The 21,354-nt window shown below is 44.1% G+C and overlaps 1 protein-coding gene across 9 annotated transcripts in view; it reads right to left on the minus strand.

The window, feature by feature from the left end:
- NIN (ninein) overlaps positions 1 to 5,404 on the minus strand; it is a 93,045-nt gene extending 87,641 nt beyond the window's left edge. For 7 of the 9 annotated variants that reach the window (XM_031453691.2, XM_064485944.1, XM_031453701.2 and 4 more), the window contains exons 1-2: positions 5,254 to 5,332; positions 4,722 to 4,775 (exon numbers count right to left, since the gene is read on the minus strand). The gene's annotated coding sequence lies outside the window, so the exon portion shown is untranslated. Of the gene's footprint in view, positions 1 to 4,721; positions 4,776 to 5,253 lie in introns of all 9 variants that reach the window. The other 2 variants (XM_031453690.2, XM_031453702.2) reach the window with 2 other exon arrangements.
- Between the last annotated feature and the right edge of the window lie 15,950 nt (positions 5,405 to 21,354).

The raw sequence follows: 21,354 nt of genomic DNA on the forward strand, positions 1-21,354 counted from the left end.
GTCTGGCCTATGCTGAGTACTTTACATAAATGATTTCATTCAGCCCTCCTAATTCTTTAAAGTAGGTATCACGTTCCCATTTCGGATGTAGAAATTGGGGCTTGGCAAAATTAAGCTACTTGTCCGATGATACAGTGCTAATAATGGTGGTGGAGCTGGCATCTGAGCTCTGGTCTGACACTAAATTATACGTTCTCTCACGCTTGCACATGCATATAGAACACATGAATGGGGCCACTGGAATGGTATCAATGGCAAATCACTTACCTCCACTTTTATGTGGTAACCAGCTGAACAGCACCAAGCACTAGAAACCACCATGGAATACTTGGAGGCCACAAACGCCTCCAAAATGGAAGGAGGGGTGGGGTTCCTTCCTCCCTATCTCCCTTGATTCATTTATTGATAATTATAGCCTACTGGGCACTAGAGATGCACAGAATAGGCACTCTCATTTTTGCTAAAGCAGCTTTGGGGTTTAGGGCAAAGACAAAATAGATTTTAATACAAAAATGATCACGAAGAGTCCCATGTCTTCAATAATGGGCACAGTCCAGAAGTTGATAATTGTTCAAATACTTCCCCCCAAACACTTAGATATGTCTAATCTACGCAATGCAGTGCTGTCCACAGTCAGAGCCCAGCTGACCCTCACCAGCAGCAGGAATCTTCCTTCCACATGAAGGAAGTTGGGTTCTGAGTGATTAAATTGTCCTTCAAATTGCCAAGGACAAGTCCAGCTTTATAAAACCTGCCACAAACCTGGGCCTCTCGTCACCATCTACTTCTCCAATTAAATTGTCAGAAGCCTTTACAACTCCTTTGGAATAAACAGGCCAGCATTGGCAATATTTTGGAGTTCCAGCAAGGGATGGTTAACTAAGAAGCAGATGCACAGAGCCATTAATCAAAACATTCACTACCGAACAACCACCCATAATGAGAACTATTCAGAGCATCTTCCTTCCAAATAACTCAGAACAAGGATGCCAGAACGTGCAGACCCTGACAGGAATGTCCACTAGAGACCGGTGACACTGTGCTCCCCTTGGCAACCCCAGCTGATGGAATCACAGTGCCAGCCAGGACTGGACAAGAAGGAGGTGGAGGTGCGGCCGGAATAATGAAGTCCCCAACATAAGGCCAGCATGAAGTGGATCTGTGAACTTGTGAACTTTCCAGGGACCAAGGTATAGAAAGGAGCCTGTAAAAATGGCAGACCAGCCAAAGGGGACGCCTGCTCTGGGCCACAGGGAGTGAAAAGGGGACAAAGTCTGGCAAGGCAAAACCAAATAATAAAGGAGCACAAAGCCAGCGCTGCGAGCCCAGGCCTTTGATTTCCCCTCCAGATGGTCCAGCAGCTGAACAGCTATAAGGAATGTCTGTATGCCCCTCTTGGCTCAGCCCCTTGCCCTGGGTATTATAATAGATGCTTTTGGATCTGTGTTCAGACAGAGCTGTTGGGGGTCCACAGTCCAGGCAGTGACCAGCAAGTGACTAATTTAGTTTCTTTCTAACTAAAGCAATGAACATGGACAAACTCTACTCTGGCAAAGGTTTTCATTCATGCCTTTAGCTTTCACTGTCTGGCAAGTCTCATAATGTCGATGGTCAAAATATAATGTTTCTTTTTCTCCTCTCTTTTCTGCAAGCACTTTAATTTGCTGCAAAGACGTCCAGGCTTACCATTTTGGACTAATTTCAGCATAAAATGAAATAGTGACAAGAATCAATTCAAGTTTAGCAAAAGCTTAATAGAAAAAGCAACTGTCAAAAAAAATTAAAAAAAAAAAAAAAGAAAAAGCAACTGTCCCCATTTATGTGTCAATATAGAATATTTCTGCCCAAAACTGCTGCTCGTCAAACTGATTACTGTCAGACAGCCTCCTCCCTGCTCAGACAGCACCTCACTTCTAGCTGGATACTTAAAGCACAAAAGTATCAGCAAGAATAAAATCAGAGTAGAAAAATCTAACACAAAAACTTAAATAAACAAACAAAAAAAACATTAAAAAACACCACACATAAAAAAACACATTAAATTTGAATGAAATAACAATCTTTGCTAATTCCCATATAAGATTGAATTTAACTAAGTGTATCCTACTAGCATGTATTCTAAAACATAAATAAGCATGAATATTTTACTAGCCTGAATGATGTAGCAAACCCAAGCTTTTGTTAAACCTAACAGCTAGGTGGGTTACCCAATCAAGTTGTTAACTCAGGATACCTGGAGAAATAAAACCATTAGCCCAGCATAAGGCAGAGTCAGTAACCTGTGATCAGCTGAAGCTGAAATCTGAGCTGTATGTTTGTTACTTTCTTAAAAGAGACAGCTTATAACAACTTTCACCTCTTGAGCCATATTTACTCAAATTAATTTATAATGCCTGCAGCTCTGACTACAGTCCCTGGGGTACAAAAGTGAAGCGCTTCTCTTCTCACAACTACAAACAATATTTTCCCAACTTTGTTTTTAAAGTGAGCATTAGCTCATAGTTTGATTACAAATAGTCTGCAGTTTTTCCATCCAAAAGCTTGAATAAATGGTTAGTTGCTGATATAAATCTCAATAAAGAAGTGTCCTAATTTCAAATAAAGTTGCTCACTTGCATATTCCCATAATCTTTTTAAAAACTCTATTTTATTTGTGAATAGGATAAAAATATCTTTTTGCAAGCTTCAGTGAAATCTCTCCACAAGCCCAACAGATGTAAGTTCAATAGCCAGAATCCAAACCACATAATTTATTGGCTTACAGATGAATCGGCATCTACAAAAATAAACCTCCTGAAAAGGCTTTACGTTGTTTGAATCCCTCTAAAATGCTCTGGCTACACTTGCCAACACTTTATCAATACAAGACTGATAAAATGTATTTTCATTATCAACATAAAATGGAATCATCAAGATTGGTGAAATGTTAGCTTAGAAAGTCATTTGCAGTGACATTTAAAACAATTTAGTTGAACAGCATTTGACTTATGATAAGAATGTTCCCTATTAAATTAAGATTGGCTGTTCAGAGTTCATTGGAGCCCTATCCTCTCCCTCTGTGACAGTTAACATGTTTTGATATTGAGGGTCATCACATATCTAAAATGAAAAAAGGACAAGAAAAAAGACATTCATGCCATTCTGAGCAAGTGCCTATTAAAATGACTGATCCTTGACATTTTGATGCAAAGGCCGTGCCTGTGATGGCTGCCTTGTCACTGACCCAGTAAAGCCGCTCCTGCCTTGGCAATATCTTTGCTGATATCCAAACCATTTGGAACATCTGTCACTCCTACACTTTATCTATATTGTGGTTCAGAACGCTTTCCTCTAAGGAATCACCACAGACCAGGTGAAAATAAGCAAATCTGCAAACAAATTCCCCAGCAGTTCACTTCACTTCCCTAAGGACACTGACAACAGCTGAAGAGACCACAACAATTTTTACCAGCCAGCCTGTAATGTTAGGGTTACACACAGTCTGGAAATTTTCACAGCCCCCTTCAACTCCAGAGCAAGATCTACCAACATTTCAGGTCAGCTACCAATACGCTGGCCCCTAGAGACAACTCAAGATAAAATTAAGCTGACACAGAGAAAATACATATCCTTGCAGATTGTCAAGCCGCTGGAAACAAGTAAATAGATACAAATTCAGATTAATGTATTTAAGAGAGCCAGGCTGCGAACCTTCTGTCCTGTCTCAGAAGCTTAGCCCATGTTCCTCAGTGGACTTTGTTAGGAGTCTGACTCTAAAAAGCCACCACGTCTGTCACAAAAGATGATCATGCAATCTGTTTTGATTTCACAAATTCAGGAGTTATGCTGTATGGCAAGCCCATCTCAGGAATTCCTCAACAGGAGGGGATCTGCCCCAGTTAGGTAAAGAGAGCAGAAGATCTTATAATGGCTAAGTTGTCTGGAAACAAGGTACATGGTAGGACAATCTTTCCAGCTCCCATTTTTATTTGCATCTTAGCCCCGGTTTGTCAAGGCTAAGGCTGGGAAATCGCCTCTTCCCATCTCTATCTCTTTCAACTTCACAGAAGGAGCTTTCAGCAGGAAACTGTTTCCATCAGCTTTGTCCTTTTGTCAGGGACCGGTTTGGTAGCTGTAGAAGCCCAGCCCCTGGAACCCTGGAAGCTTCTTCCGCAACTCTCCACACTTCCCTTCTGTGGGTCTGGCGGTCAAGGCTTTCGGGCAACAACTTAGAGTCATTTTGTTCTTTTCTCTCTGTTAGTAATTGCACTAGCAAAGTCTTTCTCTATGCATCGATTCCGCACACCTTAAATTCTCACTTTACCAGCTTCCAAACAGCTCTCCGCTACTCAGACAGCCCAGGCTAACACCTCGGGGATCCCCAGACCGGTTTCTCTTCAGTTGCTCAGGCACAAGCTGCCTGGGTGGCACAAGACAACAGAACAAGCACCCTTTCTGCTCCCTCCAGGACTCAAGTCCGCTCCTGGACCGGCACACAGTAGCCGCTTTCAGCTGGCGGCTGCGGGCGGGGACCACGCGGGTGGCGAAGGTGCCCAGACGCCGCTGGGCTTCCCCGCCTGGAGGCGAGGTGCGGACGCAGCGCGAGAGCACCGCCCGGGTCTCCGGCAACCTGTGATGCAGATGCGCCTCCGACCTGCCTGCCCATCGCCACCCCCGGGAAGCTCAGACACCCCATTGTGTCCCAGGCAGCACCTCTCCCGGCCCCCGCCGTCCTCGCCTACCTTATGTCGGCCTCTCCGTTGCGCCGGCACAGCCGGCCGCCTGCCTCCAGTGTTCTGCAAAGCGGGGGAGGACGCTTTGTTAGGGCTCCAGAAGCGGGACAATACTTCGCAGCCGACGCTGGGGTTCCGGACGGGCGTCCTTCAAAAGGACGCGAATGGGGACCCGCGCGAGCATCATTTCCATATGTAAGGGGCCAGTGCTCACAAAAGCGCCGCTCCCGGGGGCTGCGGTGAGCATGCCCCCCGCCCGCCGGCCCGCCCCTCGCCCGCGCTCCGGGACCGGCCCCTCCTCCGTCTCCCACACTGCCCCCTCCCCGCCTCGTCCCCCCCACTCCGGAGCGCTCCGGCCCGAGCCTGCCGCCAGGCCACCCGCTTCCTCGCCGCCGCCCCCTGCACCCAGCCAGCGGGGACAGCCTCCGCTCGGCCCCGACCCTGGAGCGGAAGCCTCGCGGACCGCGTGGGGGCAGCGCGAGGCCTCTGCGCACCCCCAGGCCTCGGGGCTGGGGTCCCCGGGATCCGGCTCCGCGCTTACCGCGTCCCGGGGCTCAGGCACCCGCCGCCGGCGCGGGGGCCATGGCCGCGGGCGCACTCGGGGCTTGGAGGAGGCGGCGGCGGTGGCAGCGGGACGGCCGCGCCCAGCGCGCTCGGCTACCGGCTCAGCCGCGGCCACCCGAAGCTTTGGACGCGCGGGAGGAAGGGCCAGGCCCGCGCTGGGAGGAGGAGCCAGGGCGACGCCGGGCCGGGCGCGGCTCCTCCTCCGCCGCCCGCGCCGCTGGGGCCGCCGTGGGAGGAGCGCCTGGCGCCGCCCCGGCCCTCGCGGGGTCGGTCCCCTCGCTCCTCCACCGGGACCCCCGCCTCGGGTGGCTGGAGCACGGATGAGCCCGGTCCCGGCTTGGCTGCTGTGTGACGCTGGGGCGGTCGCCTCCGAGATTTGAACTTGGAAGCCCCGGGGCTCGCGGGGGCGCAGGTGAAGGAGGTCGGAGCCTCGAGGTCAACTCCCCGCCCGCTAGCGTTTCTTTCCTTCCAAAGGCGCCCGCACACGCTCCGCTGCGCCTAGGACACCCGGCCCGCGACGTCTCCGGGTCGGGGAACGGCCCCGGGCTCCAGCCAGTGGGACTTTAAAGCGGGAACTCAGGTGCCTCTCTTGCCCACGGGCGGCCGTGGATTTCTCAGCCCTAGAGCGCCCATTGGCGGTCATTGGAAGAGGGGTCCAGGAGCTGGAAGCTCCAGACTTGACTCTGAACCCTGTGGAGCGAGTGCGACTCTCCTGCCAGGTCTAGATTCTTTCTGCACCTGCCCACCATGTCCTCTTAGGCTCCTGCCCCCTATCCAGCCTCCTGCAGGAAATCCAACCCTCGGTCACAAGCCACACAGGACGGAAACTCCTTGGAGTTGGCAGTCATCAGGCCGGCGATTGCTATGAATTTACCACCTCCTCTCTCCTCCCCCTACTCCAGTCTCAGCTTCTCACTCCGTTATTCCTCCACTTCTGACCTGGTTGCAGATAAGATTCCAGTTCTGGCTGTGGGCCGGAGGTGACACCGTTGTTCTCTCTTTGGGCTGCAGAGTTAAATGTGTTGCCCTTGAAGAAGGAGCCGCCTGATTTATTGTAACCCACGAGACTGGTAATTTCAGCAGAAAACTGGAGAACGCTCCCTTGCTACTAAAGAACAAGGGATAGACCTAGATTCCTAAGGAAGGAACCTAGCATTTACTGAGAATCCAGTGTGCTGGAAACAGGAGTGATCTTACCTAATCCTCACACTACCTTTAGGAGGCAGACATTATTATATCCATTTTGCAAAATAAGGAAACTGGGCCTCAGAAGGTAAGGAGCTTGTTCAGAACCACATAGCTAGTTGGCAGAGCTGGGATTCAAAAGCAGGTCACACATGTGATGAACTTGCATAGCACTAAATATACACTCACACAAATGAGTGAGCATAAAACTGGTGACATTTAAATAAGGCCCTAGAATGATATTGTCAATTTCCTGGTTGTGATATTATAGTACAATTATGCAAAATGTTATCATTGGGGAAAATTGAGTAAAAGGTCTATAAGGGATCTCTGTGTATTTTCTTACAACTTAATATGAATCTACAGTTAACTCAAAATAAAGGTTTTTTTGTTTTGTTTTTTGTTTTTTTATGAAGCAGATCAGTTTTATTTTAGAACCCATACTCTCTTCCATCAACACAGTGTGCCTGAAGAATAAGAAAAAGGAGAGGCTCATGCTCCTCTCTCCCCCTTTTAAACAATCTTGGGCAAGTGGGAATACACACATGTGTATATGTACTTTATGTGTGTTGTTCAGTCTAGTAATAATTACACAACACACATACATACTGTTTGTTATGGGAATAGCTAACCTGTTACCAGAATCCAGAAGACTATGTTCATTGGGGACTAAAACAACCAACAGTTTTAGAAGGTAAGAATGAAGAGATTTTATTTATTTGTTTCATCTAGTCTCTGGGAGCCTCATCCTACAAGTTCTCTGCCAAAGCATCCCTTTTCAACCTGCAAGAACCCTTAACGATGGGACTGTTTCTTAGTGTCAGGCAGTGATTCTTGGAGGCTAGGAGATGTTCCCTATGGAGGAAGATCAGAATTGGTAGGGGTTGTATAATTTTACAGAAGATACTCTTTCATGAGAGGAGTGAATGGGGGTGGAATTAATGCTGGGACTTAGAACTGGAAATTACATTCAACCTCCAGCTTTGCTACAAAGGAGGGGAAAGTGTAGAGCATGGCTACTTCATGGTACAGCTTTGCAAGAATCATCCTGCCAAGGCAGATAAGTTGACACAGTGTGCCTGCAATTAAGGTTGCACAGGGTTAAAGATGAGTCTTAGTCCAGACTGAGTCACTGGAAGAACGCAGAAATTTACCTTAGAAGCTATCACTTGAGCTTTTCTCTGTTAAACAAAAATGTAAGATAATAACAGAAATCGTAGCCAAGCCCCAGTACTACATTGTATGCAATATAAGGGGAAAAATGAAAAGAAATGTAAACATTTACCCTGAGTTAATACCCTACACAAACCACATTTCTTATCTGTTGTAGTTTATCTGCCTCTGATATCAGTTCCTACTTTAAAAAGAGTCTTGTTCCAGGACCCAGTATCCTTAAGTATTTGTAGGTGACACTTTCAAATGGCTTTCTGCTACATTTTTCAGTATTGGGCTGGCTTTGTTAGATTGTTTAAAAGAAAGGGAAAAAAAAAAGCTGTAAAAAAGTTAACTAAAAAGTAATCCAGGGAAAAGAAAGCTATTCTTTGTTTCTTCTTGAGGTAACTTCGTAATGTTAAGTTTAGAGTCAGGACAATAGAAGTAAATCAAAAGAGAGAGAGAGATAAAGAGGGAGGGAGGAGAATGTTCAGGCTTGTAAATTTCCTAGCATCTGCAGAGTTATCTTTTTCTAGTTAAGGAAAGGCTTTAGCTCTGACCAAACTCAGGGTACTTCCCTCAAAGTCATAGCTGGGTATATATTATTTCTTAGTCACAGAATAGTCAAAAAACAAAACAAAACAAAACAAAGCAAAACAAAACAAAACAACTCTTTTGTCACTCTGTGGTAACTCCCAGCTCCTTCAACACTTCTTTAATAAATGTCTGTCTTATTTCTCTGACCCTTTGAACTAATCAGAACAGTGTTCATGTAAGTTGTAGAGCTGCATCAGGGAGGGCCAAGTAGATAAAGCAGATTATCAGGAATAATCCAACCCAGGGATTGATTGTCTGGGTGAAAAGGACATCATACTCTCCCCAAGGTCCTAAGCAACTGGGTGGTGAAAGGAGGAAGGAGGAAATTGGGGTTTCAGACACCCAAGTCAAAGACTAGGAGTTTCAGTGACAAAATGTTGATGCCAAAAAACCAAGAAGATGGCAGCAAGAAAGGAGAAAATCACAAGAGAGGTGGGAACAAGACAGAAGGCAAACTGATTTACACATTTGCTCCTGAAGGATCCCCACAAGGAATTAGGATTCTCTCTTAATTTCCCCTCATAAAACATGAATGAAGAAGAAACAAGGGTTCAGCACAACTTAATTTTTTTTTAAAGTAAACATTAAACACCTGCTCTGTGTCTACTACTCTTCCTGAAAGTCATGAGCTGTTCAAAAGAAAAATCAGCCTTTGTTCTTGCCCTTGAGGAAATGTTTCATTTTTCTCCTCTTGGGAAGCAAAAATACACATACATAAGAGGGAAGGAACACCGTAAAGTAGCACTGGATCCCAGTCAGGTCCTCCACATGGGGGGATCTGGGGGGAACACACATGTATATAGCGTGACAGAGAAGAGAGGGATGGTTTCCCTAAAACATGGCTTCTATGAAGTCATTCAGCCCACTGCCTTTCATCTCAGGTCCTGGATCTCCTTCCTGACATTCAAGGTCCTACTCGATCCATGCAAATATATGTATCCTCAATGTCTCCAGACAACCCACCCTCCTCCCACTGTGCTCATAAGTGCCTCTGAAGCTTCCCTCTGCTGCTCTTTCTGCCCAGATCATCAGTCTGAAGGCATATTTGATACCCTGTCTCTGTCCACTGTTCTTTATTTGACCCAGCAGTTGATGCACAAGAGGAAGTGGTTATTGAACATGTGCTTTTGAGAGCTCATGGACTGAGGTTTTAGGTGCTTTCCAAATACTTGGCGCTCACGTGGAGAAGCGAAGTTGCATGTGTGTGCATGCTGGGGTGGGGGGGGAGGCTGATCTTCACTTCTGGAAATACCTTTTCTTGTGACTGGAATCTGGAAATGTTCTGCTGTTCTAAAGACTGTAAATGCCTAAAGACAGACACTTAAACAGCTTCATTCAAAGAAGAAGGAAATGAAATTCTAGTTTAAGGAACACTGATATTCTTTCACCTCAACTCTCTTAAACACTTAGCCGACATGACATGAAATCTTCACCTTTTTTTTTTAAAAGACCTTTGAATGGAAAGTGATGTTACATTTTTTTTCGCAAAGCTACTTTAAGCTTTGTAGAGTTTGATGCACACACAAAAGAAATGGGAGCCCAGGAAACTTGTATTTTAAAATAGGTCTTGGGGGGAAGGTACAGCTCAATTGGCAGAGTGCATGCTTAGCATGCATGAGGTCCTGGGTTCAACCCCAGTACTCCCTTCAAGAATAAATAAATAAACCTAATTACCTCCCCCAATGAAAAAAAGTAATAATAAGAAAATAAAATAGTTCTTTAAGAAAGAAAATAATCCTGTCCAATAGAAATATCATATGAGCCACATGTGCAATTCAAAATTTTCCTTTACATATAGATTTAAATATAATTTTATTCAATATAATTTTTTAAAGTAGTCACATTTTAAAAACTATAGACAGACAAGTAAAACACGTATATTTTATTTAAACCAATATACTCCCAAATATTATCATTTCAACATGTAATCAATATAAAAATTATTAATGATACAATTTACATTACTGGTTGTACTAAGTCTGGTATCTGGTGTGTATTTTTAGACTTGCATATCATCTCAGTTCAGACTAGCCACCTATGACCGGTGGCTGCTGTATCAGGCAGTGCAAGGTTGGAACAAGACAAGAGTTCTTCATCTAACCCAGTTCTCTGTTGTGACAAGGAACCTGGGTTCAGGAGCATTTGGTGCTTTGTTTAAGACCACACATCAGTCCCCTGGGCTGGGCTCGTCACGCCAGCACTCACCTCCCGTGCAGGTTCATAGGTGATGCAAACAGCCTTCTTGGAATGAAACCAGTGTTTTAAAATACTTTTTTAAACCATCACCCTCTAAAACCCTTGGACCCCCAAGAGCATTTTAAAAAATAAAATCTCAGAATAGCCCACTGTATACAATTTTAATACTTAGATATGACAACCTTGTAGGCCATTTGTTAATAACTGCCCCACAGTCTACCTGTTTTCTGCTCAGTTGTATCTGCACCTGCAGGGGACCCAGAGAGACGGGGCTGGAGGCCAAGAAGACAGTCACTGCTGTGCATGCCTGTCCTGCAGGGATGAGTGGGAGGGGTGCTTCTCCATCCTCCATCCTTCATCCTGCCCACATCAGCTACTGCCAGCCCCCAAAGGAGCTGTGTTGTTTTCCCATGATTAATCTCAAAGGCCTTGAAAGAACCAGGTGAACGTTTGTCTTCCATTCTGCAGTTTTACAGTGCTTTATGTTCTGAACCAAGCCAAAGCTGAATGCAGGGAAAATGACCATTTCAAAAACAGAAAACAAGACCAATAGGAAGACAGCATTGCTTCCAATAATGAGAACATGTGGGAGTAAACTGAATGAGGGAACCTTGCACCTGGATTGATGAGAAAGCAACTAGATCCTTCATTACAAAAAGCAACATAAAACTTTGATTTGCATTTTGTTTTCAATTTGGAGAGAATGGGCATGGTTCTCTAAGGACACAATTTAGACCTCTTTGCTCCATAATTGAGGTCAAAGTTATGATAAATCTTATGGCAGTGAGCTCTGTGAGTCATATTTCAATCTGCAAAAAATGCCATCTTAGAGATGAGGTTTGGAGGCTAGGCTGAGATGCCCAGATGCCAGGCTCAGATTTTAACATAAAGCATTTTGTCTGGTTCTTGGTTTTTGAGGTCCCTTCCCCCATGTCACGCAGTGTATCTCTGGATCCCCTGAAGTACAAATAAGATAAAAGGGGAAAAAGTCAGCAGGGAGAAAAATTAGTGCCTCTTTTTTTGTATAGCTGGTCACAGAGCAAAGTAAAGAACAGGCCAAATGTGTGTGGGTGGGTGGGTGGGTGCACGCGCGGGTGTGTGCATGCATGTGAGGATAGGTAGATAGGTGTGCTTGTTTGTCCCTCCAGATACCCTCTCTGTCCTCCTCTGCTCTATGCCCTAAGAGGCCAACCTAGATGTACTGCATTCAGGGGCTCCTTTGCACTTGGCATCCATTAGGTTTGGCTGATGGGGTCACTGGCAAAAGACTGGAAGCAGGAAGGAGTGTGAGGCGGGGGTGTTTATGCAGCCAGCTCACCCCTACAGGGCCTTGTAAGCTCGCTGCATCCCTTACGGTCACAGCTCGGAGGCACAGCCCTCTCCACACAACCTGTCACCTCTGTTCTTGCCAGTGAGGCCTAGGGTTGGCAATGACATCCCCCGTTATCAGCTCCCTGGCAAGAACCATCTTTGCTTCTCCGGACCCTGCCCACACCTTTGTAATTAGGTCCTTTACTAACTAGTCAACTGTTTATTTAATTTGAATGCATCCACCATTTCCTTCAGAGACCTTGATTGATAAAGGAGGTAGGCATACATTTCTTGTTCCAGAAAAACCTGTCTCCTCGCTGTTAGTGTGAAGTGCCTTCAGGTTTCCTACCGCCTAGAATTCTAGGTCAGTTCCCCCAAAGCAGACCCCGAGACGAGGATTTGTGTGCAAGAGTTTTATTGAAGAGATGGCCCAGGAGAAACCTGTAGGGGAGTGTGGTGGAGGGGTGGGGGAGAGCAAGACAGGGAGAGCAGAAGAGAAGCAGCCAGCCAAGGGTGCAACGTCAGGCAAAGTCCCAGCCCTAGCATAATCTTGAGCAGAGCTCTGGAGAACAAACTACATCCCAGAGTTTACCTCAGCTTGAGTCTAAGGAGCTGGACTTTCACATTCCTACACCAGTAAGACAGGGACCCAAGGGCATCCAGGCGGAGCACCACCAATTCACACTTCACAGTATCTCCCTTGTAATCTGACAGTATTCAGGGAAAGGTGACATGCTGATTATCAACTGGCTTCATCGTGGACATATTGGTGGAGAGGAAAGAATTACCTCCAGATGCCAAAAAAAGCTCACAGCAGGTGCTAAAGGGGCATACCTCTTGTAAAAACACTGTGCATAGACAAATAATATTTTCTTTTAATAGATTTGGTTAACATACTTTCATGTTGGTAAAAATTGTCTCAGGGCTGACAGTCTTCTTAAAAAGCAAAGGCATCTTTGTAAGAATCTTAGCTACCAGATGCAAGTAGTGGTTCTATGGTATGTGTGCATGTGGTTGGTGGGGGAGAGGGCTGTATCAACACTTGCCATTTCCCTCTGAAGTTTCTAACACTTGGAAATTTGTCATAGAAGCTTTTCTCATCTGCAGTTCAAACACTTTTTTTTTTCAGCAGGAATTTAGCTGAAGTTGAAATCACCATCTGGCATCTCAGATTGAACCAGGTTCTTTGTGTGCCAAGAACTTCTTCTCTTGGCAGTGATGTTGACTGTGATCTTTCAAAAATGTTTCTTGGGTTGGCAGCCTTGACTGTGCAGAGCAAGCAAGCAGCCTGTCTTGGAATTTAGAAAGAGATCTGCTGAGGCAAGTTGTTGCCCCAGGAAGAAAAGCGTAAGGTGAAAAGTTGAACCTGAGGTTTTGAAACCCCAGACGCCACATCTTCTATTACTGAGCTAAAACCAGCTTGGGAAAAATATCTCAGCAATATGATTAGTAGCAGCAAAATGCTGCATTAAGACCTAGGAAAGGAGTATTCAATTCGAACCAATAAATGCTATTTAAGCACTTTCTAAGTGCAAAGTGATCGCCTCCCTTCTGTGGGGACACAAAGGATGACTAATTAGGGGTCTCTGCTCCCAGGTGGCTCACCATCCAGGCTCTGGGAGATGCTCAGGGGGAACAAGGTAGACTACACTAAGGAGCGTAGCTGATACGGGCCGCCTCCTCCCAGCTGTTCAGGGACCCCCTTTACCATTTCTGTGTGTCCTTCCATCAGCCGATGGGCTTCTGCTTCTGCTGGCCTGCACCTGTGGCTCTTCTTCAGTGGCTGCCCTTGGGTACTATGTACATTTTTGGAGAGCAGGAAGTGCTTGGGAGCTAAATTCCTAGCCAGTGACTGCTCAGTGTGGGAGTAAAAAAGCCAGCTCCGTTTGCCTCAGAACAGGACACAAGTGAATGCCCAGGCCTTCTCAACCAGATCCGCCAGAGCCACCCCTGCTGGGACTCTGCCTGATCTCACCCTCATGCTGTCTCTTTTCCTTCCCTGTCCTACTTCCCTCATTCACTTGCCAGTCTCTTCTGGGAACATCTCCTTAATAAAACACTTCCCTACAAATCCTCCTCTCCGGATTGCCTTCTGCGAACCTGGCCTAAGACAGGGAGCATAATAAGAATATAAACAAAATGCTGTGGGAGTGGAGAAGTGAGTCATTCTGCCTGGAGATCAAGGACCTTTCCATGAGAGGACAGGTATTTGAACGAGGCCTTGAAGGGCTGTTTGGATTATGCCAGACAGATGGAATTGAGGAATATCACAATAAACCTGGGGGACATACATATATGTGTCTGGATCACAAAGGTAATAGTGGGGAGTGAAGGTGATGGGACTGCCAGGGTAGGCTGGAAATAACTGAAGAAGAGTCTTGAATGTCGTTAAAGAGTTGGACTTTTTAAAATCTGCAACAGTGAGCCAATTTCGATTTCTGAGCAGGGGAGAAATGATACATTTCTCTTTTAGAAAATAATTGAATGGAAATATAAAGGATGGGTTGGAGGGATAAGAAATAAACAATGGAAGCCTCTTTGGGGATCACTGCAATATTCCACATCAGGATGATGAGGGACTGACCTTGGGCAGTGGGTGTGAGAATGAAAAGGAAAGATGGATCTAGAGACTGAACGAATGGACCTGTCAACTAACGGGATGTACGTGGGGAAATGAGAACGATCAAAAGTTCGCAAAATGTTGGATTGGATCAGAGAGTAAAGGATGGTGCCATCAACCAAGAAACAAAATCCAGAGGAGAAAGCCAGATGGGGGAGAAATCAATGAGTTCATTTTTGGTTATGTTGAAATTGAAGGAGACACCAAAAAAAAAAAAAAAAAAAAAACTTTAATAATGCAAAGAAATTTGAGTGAGATCTGAAAGTAATTTGAGAATAAAGAACAAACAAATTTTGGGACATTCAGAGACTCGTGAAGTTCTAGTTCAAGGTTAGACCAAAGAGACACTTCTAAAAATTAGCTCTCTGGATAAGAATCGAAACAAGATCAACAACAGAAACTTGGACACCCTTGAGGAATAAGAACACTTAAAATTCACTTATGACACAAGTTCAATGCTTCAGTTCCAGTATGATTTTACTTTGTAGATTAAAACTAGAGTGAGGAGTCTATACAATCTAATGATTAGATCTGACATATTAAATTTGTATGGCTGTTTCTATGGACTGTGAAATTTTATGCACTATGAAAGCAGAGTCCGATGACAATGGTGCTGAAATAAGAAAAACAGTGCTTTTAGCATTTATAGCCTATTACCAAATGTAACACATTGCTGGTGGAGGGATTGCTGGAGGAATAGTTCCATCAAATGACAGTGGCCATTTCCTGGCCCTTAATCATTGCTGTTCATTTGCTTATGGCCTTGTATTGACTTTTTAAAATAAATCAGTATGTCCATGTGGGAACTGGCATCCCTGCATTGCACTGACATTTCAAACAGCACACAATTAGAAAAAGCGCAAGTCCAAATTCTTTAAAAATGTTTCAGTTTGGGAAAAGTCTACTCTATACAAGATACATTGTTTCAAAAGCCAAATGAATTAATAGGGCCCCAGAGAGGCCTCAGTATTCTAACACAATGTTATATTTAAACTCTCCTCTTTGAGAACCCTTAATACTGGAGCAATAACACTTTCTCCTATCCTAGGTGAGATGTTGGAGGTTTCAGAAGCCAAGTTACCCATGGAAATAATAGAGGAAGAGAAGGTAGAAAATACAACGGAGCGAGGATACCAGCTGTGTTTATTGGTTCAGTCTCTCTCCCTTCCTCCTTCCCTCCATGCCTTCCTCTCTGGCTCAGTCCCTTTCTTCCTCCCTCCTCCACTTCCAGGAATACTTGAGGACCTACTGTGTGCTGGGACTGTACTAGGAGTTAGAGATACCATAGCAAACAAGGGAAACATACATGATATCCACCTGCAGGGAATTTACATATATCATTTTTGATTTTAGATTCTACGTGGAATTTAAAAATAATATCACTTGTTCTTCACTCCTGTTCTCTCTCACCTTCACTTTGCATATTAAAGCATCTGAGGTTTACCCATTTGTGAACCCGGCTAGGCTGCCTACATTTGAAATCCAACTCTCTCACTTAATAGTTATGTACATTTGGTCAAGTGTCTTAACCTTTTGACCATCCGCCTCTTCATCTATAAAACATAGACAATGATAGCACATGCCTCATAAGGCAGTTGTGAACATCACATGAATTAATTTGTTTAGAACTTAGAATGGGCTCTGGTACACAGTGAGCACCCAGTTGATGTTATCCATTATTACTTTTAGCACACACAGGAAAAAACAGATGAAACAGACTTTATCTTTCAAAGAGCTTACAGTCTTGAAGGGGGAGACAGACAGGGACATAGCTAAAGGCAATAATGCATGGTGAGTGAACTGATGAAGAAGTAAGTTTAGGCTATAGTGGGGGCATCAGAAAGAAGGGAGTGGTGAATTCTTTTGGTCAACTCTTTTGAGGCAGATGTAATATCAGTTCAAAGTAGTTTCTTATTTCCCTGACCCTTAGATAAACGATCCTTCCCTATTAAATGCCTGTTTTGCTTGCTTTATTTGCCCATAGTTATTCCAGTGTGGCTAATAAGCTTTTCAGGAAGGGACAGTGTGGCCCCTCTTTACTTACACTCTGAATAGAGGAGGTTGGTAAAACTGGGTTAAATTTTCCTGATTTCTTATGTTCAGCAACATATTTCTTATAGAAATCAGAGTTGTTTGTGCAAAGGGAAAATAGGTCTTTTCTCATGCCAGGAAGCAGTCCAATTCTTTTTGCCAGTGACTGGCTAAATCACAGTCATATGATTTAATTCTGGCCAATGGGACCCAAGGTAAGATGGGGGACCTGGGAAAGATTTCCTCAATAATATGAGGCTAATGGAAGGAAGCACCACTATTCTCCCTGAGATATTGTTGATATGCATGTGATGGCTGGTATTGCTGCAGTCATTTTGTGACCGTGAAGGGAGATACTGCTGACATTCTAAGGAAGTAGAAAGACAGACAGACAGACCTCTTCTGAAGGTCTTCTGAAGACCTCCTTGAACTGCTGGTTTTACCTACTTGGGCCTTGATCCACCTCCAGATTTCCAGTTGTGTGAGAAAATACCCAACCCCTTTTATTGTTTCAGCTACTTTTAGATGGGTTTTCTGCTTTCAGTTAACTCCTTATGGTAGCTTGTCTCCAAGTCCTCAGGGGCACCTCCCTGCAGGAAGACTGTCCATGCTGTCCCTTTTAAGCTCAGGTATGGTCATATGACTTGCTTTAACCAATGAAATGTGAGCAGCATTTGCAAAACATCCCAGTTTTCTCAACTGTAAGATCTCGCTGCTGGTAGTTCTGTCCTCTGGGAGGTAACTGAGCAGAAGCTCCAAGAGCCAACATGTGGCTTGCTGTGCTCCCTGCCCCATGCCCCCATGATCAGGGAAGCATGTTGAGATGGAGCCTCTGCCAGCCTGGTTCCTCAATGACTACAGTAAGTGGACCTTCTTACCCCTTTCATGATGGACGTGTGGCATGAACAAGAAATAAACCTTATCACTGAACTACTGAAATGTGTTGTTATTGCTGTTACCACAGATAAATCTAGTCTACTTTGACTGGTAAGCATCGTAAACACTGCAGTGACTAAGACAATGAAGTGAAGCAAGAGCTTAAGATGCAGACCCTTAACTCCCAGTAACTCAGCAGTTACTGGAAAGAGCAGGCTCCCTGTGCCTACTCCACACACTTTCTGGTTAGTGAGATGAGTTTTGGAATGGTAAGTAATTTAATCCAAGTAATGCTTTAAAAACGTCTTCACTGCAATGCATTATTCAGAGTAAATTAATCACAACTTATTAAGTGTCTCTTTAGCATCCCTGACAATTCCCTCATCACTTTGCCCTCTAAGCTTTTTTTTTTTTTTTTTTTTTTTGAATAATGACCTTGCTATGTACTCCCCTAACAACCCCATACCTAGGGGGCTCTTGGTAATAGCTTGATGATCATATAGCTGAAGTTTCATTGCACAAATATGAAATGAAGGTGACCTGTCAGTGGGAGACAGGAGAATGATGATGAGGATAGTTCGTATTTACGGAGCACTTGTTCTACACCAGATGTCATTCTAAGCACTTCATACACAGTAACTAACTTAATCCTCACCTTATGAGGCAGGTGTTGTCATTATTTCTCCTTTACAGAAGAGGAAACAGAGGCACAGAGAAGTTCAGTGTCTTGTCCAAGGTCATGCAACTAAAACACAATGACACTCGGATCTGATTCCAGGCAATCTGGCTCCAGAGTTGTGTTCTAACCAAGAGTGGGTGCGGGTGGAGGTGGGGGTGGTGTTGTCCTTGGGGCAGCAGTTCTTGGAGAAGTTCAAGGTTAAAAGCCCAGCTGAGCCCCACCTGACAAACCCTAGCTGAGTGTTGTTTCACAATTTCCAAAACAACCCAGTTTTCTCAACTGTAAGATCTCGCTGCTGGTAGTTCCGTCCTCTGGGAGGTAACTGAGACATGCAAAGACCCTAGTTTTGAGCTTGCCTGGAAAACCACCCACTGACCCTGGTTGGGGCTGCTGTCACACTCTAGGACAGATCCCCAGAGGGTGTAGAAGTGTTGGCTATGTGGAGAGACATGTATGTAAAAATGTGAAATGACCCTTTGGGGATTTCTCTAGGAGTCCGTAGGAGGGTATGGATTGTCAGGTGATAGGACCTGGGGAAGGCTGTCTGGAGAGTTGCTTCCAGGATCTGCAGCTGAGATGCCCTTGGAGCACTGAGGAATGGATGGCTGGAAAAGCCATTTGCACCAAATGTGATTTAAGAGGATTGAGGGGCCATTCTTCTGAGACCTGAAAGGGGTGCACAGATATGCAGAGGAGTAGGGAGGTGAAGACAAGGGGCTGGGATCTAAAATTGTTCCAGAAAAGCTTTGGAAATGTAGTTCAAGAAAAAGAACTTAGTTTGGGGAGCTACAATTAACTACCAGAGAGTCTGTTAGTTGTATCCCTAAAATATATTTCAAATTTGAACACTTGTCGCCATCCCCGTGGCCACTGCTAGCACCCTACTAAAGGCCACCTAGCTGTGCCTCCCCTGGACTCCTGTCAGTCTAACATGGCTCCCCGCCTCCATTCTAGTCCCCGCCCTACCATTTGCCTCGCAGGAGACAGAGTGATCGTTTCAAAAGTGTAATCAGTTCCTGTGGCTTCTTCTCATTCTCACTATAAACCCCCAATCTTTACTCTATAATCTGGCCCTGCCTGACACCTGGATCTCATCTCTCACCACCACCCCCACACCCCATCCCCACTGGCTGCATTTCTGATATACAAACACACCCAGCTCCCTCCCGCACTAGCTGTTCCCTTTGCCTGCAATGCTTGCCCCAGCTCTTTGCACAGCTGGCTCCTTCAGCTCCTGTGGTCTTGATCTAAACATCACCTTCTCTGATTGCCCGACCGCCCTGTCCCCCCACCCTCACCCTCTCTCAGCCACCCTCCATGTCGTTAGCAGATTCCCCCTCCCTCACAGCACCCATCACTATCTGAAACTGTCTTGTTTGTTCATTTGCTTGTTTATAGGGCTGGTGCCAGTCTCCCCTATTAGCCTGAAAGGGCTTTCCTCACCTCATTTGTGACTGTATCCTCAGCACCTAGATCAGTTCTCAGTGCACCAAGGCTCTATAAATTAAGAAATAAGTAACTTACATTTAATTTCCATCAGTAATACATTTTGAACAATTTACTTATATGTCCCAGTAGAAAAAAGGAGAAAAATTAATTTTATTTACATTTAATTGAATATTGATGTATGGCAATGGGATAGTGATATTTGAACACAATTTTGTGAGGATAATCTACCCCTAGAAAATCTGAAATTACATATGGTTCAGAATAAGTTAGTTTTACATAGAAAATTAAAAATCCAGGAGCCATGACTGATAGGTTCCTATTTATAAATATTATGAAAATATAAACTTTAAATATTATGAAATGTAAAATATAAGCTACAATGTTTCTATAATAAAGGGCTTATTATAGTTAGTAAGGGTAAAGAACACAGTGTCAAAGTCTAGTTAACCATATTTTCTTTACTGATTTCTTTGAATAATGTAATGGTACTGAATGTTTATTTGGAGTCCATTAAAATATTAACATTCTACCTGTGTATTAACTGCGTTTGACTATTTTCTCATTTCTGGATTTTATTCAACATTTTTACATTTAAAGATTGTTAATGGAAAGCCCTCTGGGATAGAATCATTTTCAATCCACATATGACTAAATTTGGTCATATTCGCTGATTGTGTAAAAGAGCTCTTTCTGAAAAGTAAATATTAATGCAGACTGGTTTTGAAAAAAGAACCCTTTGGAGCACCTCTTCTTCTTTCCATTTTTAGACACCTCTGCTAGCTGCTTTAACACTCGGCTGGGAGTGTTTTTAAAGGAGCCAGTGAAGATTTGGAAAAGGTTTTATTTTTCATATCCCAGATTGCATCCTCTGCACTGGGTTGGTTTTGCTGCATGTGCTCCATCTGTCTTGGAGACATGGAAAACTCGGTAGGGGGAAAACGGAGAGGGCAACGCTGTTTCCTTGGTTCTATAAAATGTCAAAAAATGACTTCCCGCGTAAAGTCTAGAACACGGATTTCTTCACTTCCAACTTCCCAACACCTCCCAGGTGCCTGTCAATCTGCCTTCCCAAGCAGAGAAACGAGAAAATGTTTAGTTACTCCCTGGTTAGAAAGACTGCAAGGTTGAATGCCTTTTGCACAACCTCTACTTTGCACAATGTGGGTAAGATTTCTCATCATTTCAAGTGAATTTAATGAAATACACAAACTGATTCTTCTATTATGAATATCCTTTAAAAAAGAATATGATCAATTCACTTGCTGCCTACGGTTGATCTGGGATTTCTGATATCTTCCTTTAATGTTTCAGGCTAAGTGCTGGATGAAAAAATCTAAAAAACAAAACATTTCTTTGTGTATCCCTAACTGCACCCAACAGTGAAAGAAGCTGAAATCTCACCCTTCACTGGATGTTACAACCAATTTCAAGTTTCTATTATCTTTTTTTTTTTTTTTAGGTCACTGGAGAATACTTAGTAAAGATTTTGTTTCTCTGCAAATCAGCCTGTTATGTGTGTAACTGGAGTACTTCATGGATTGGGTGTCTGGGAGATCGGAGGGCTTTTATCCGTCCTACCATTGTTTAACACGGTATTTGTGTGTTTACTGAGTGTCTTGTAGCCTTAGAATGTGAACTTCTGGAGACTAAAGATCTTTTATGATGTGTGTAGCACCAAATAAAATATGGATTCTTCAGGATCATCTCAAAAGGGGCTGCAATCTAGAGCTATAAAGTGACACTCCTTTGGTGTGTGTTTATCTGCAAATTATTCTTTGAACAGAATGAAACCTTCAGCAAGCAAAACTCACAGCCTGCAACATTATCAACCTACTGAATTGAAATGACGCTAGAATCCTGGTTTGTTAATTTGGGGAGGATTGTTATTTTAGAATTATTATAAGTAAAGTATTTTCAAGCAAAAGTTGACTGTTGGAGAAGGTGATATTCAAACATCATGTGATATTTAAAATTGGCTTTGC

Source organism: Camelus dromedarius, chromosome 5 (assembly GCF_036321535.1).
Source record: "Camelus dromedarius isolate mCamDro1 chromosome 5, mCamDro1.pat, whole genome shotgun sequence".
NCBI lineage: Eukaryota > Metazoa > Chordata > Mammalia > Artiodactyla > Camelidae > Camelus > Camelus dromedarius.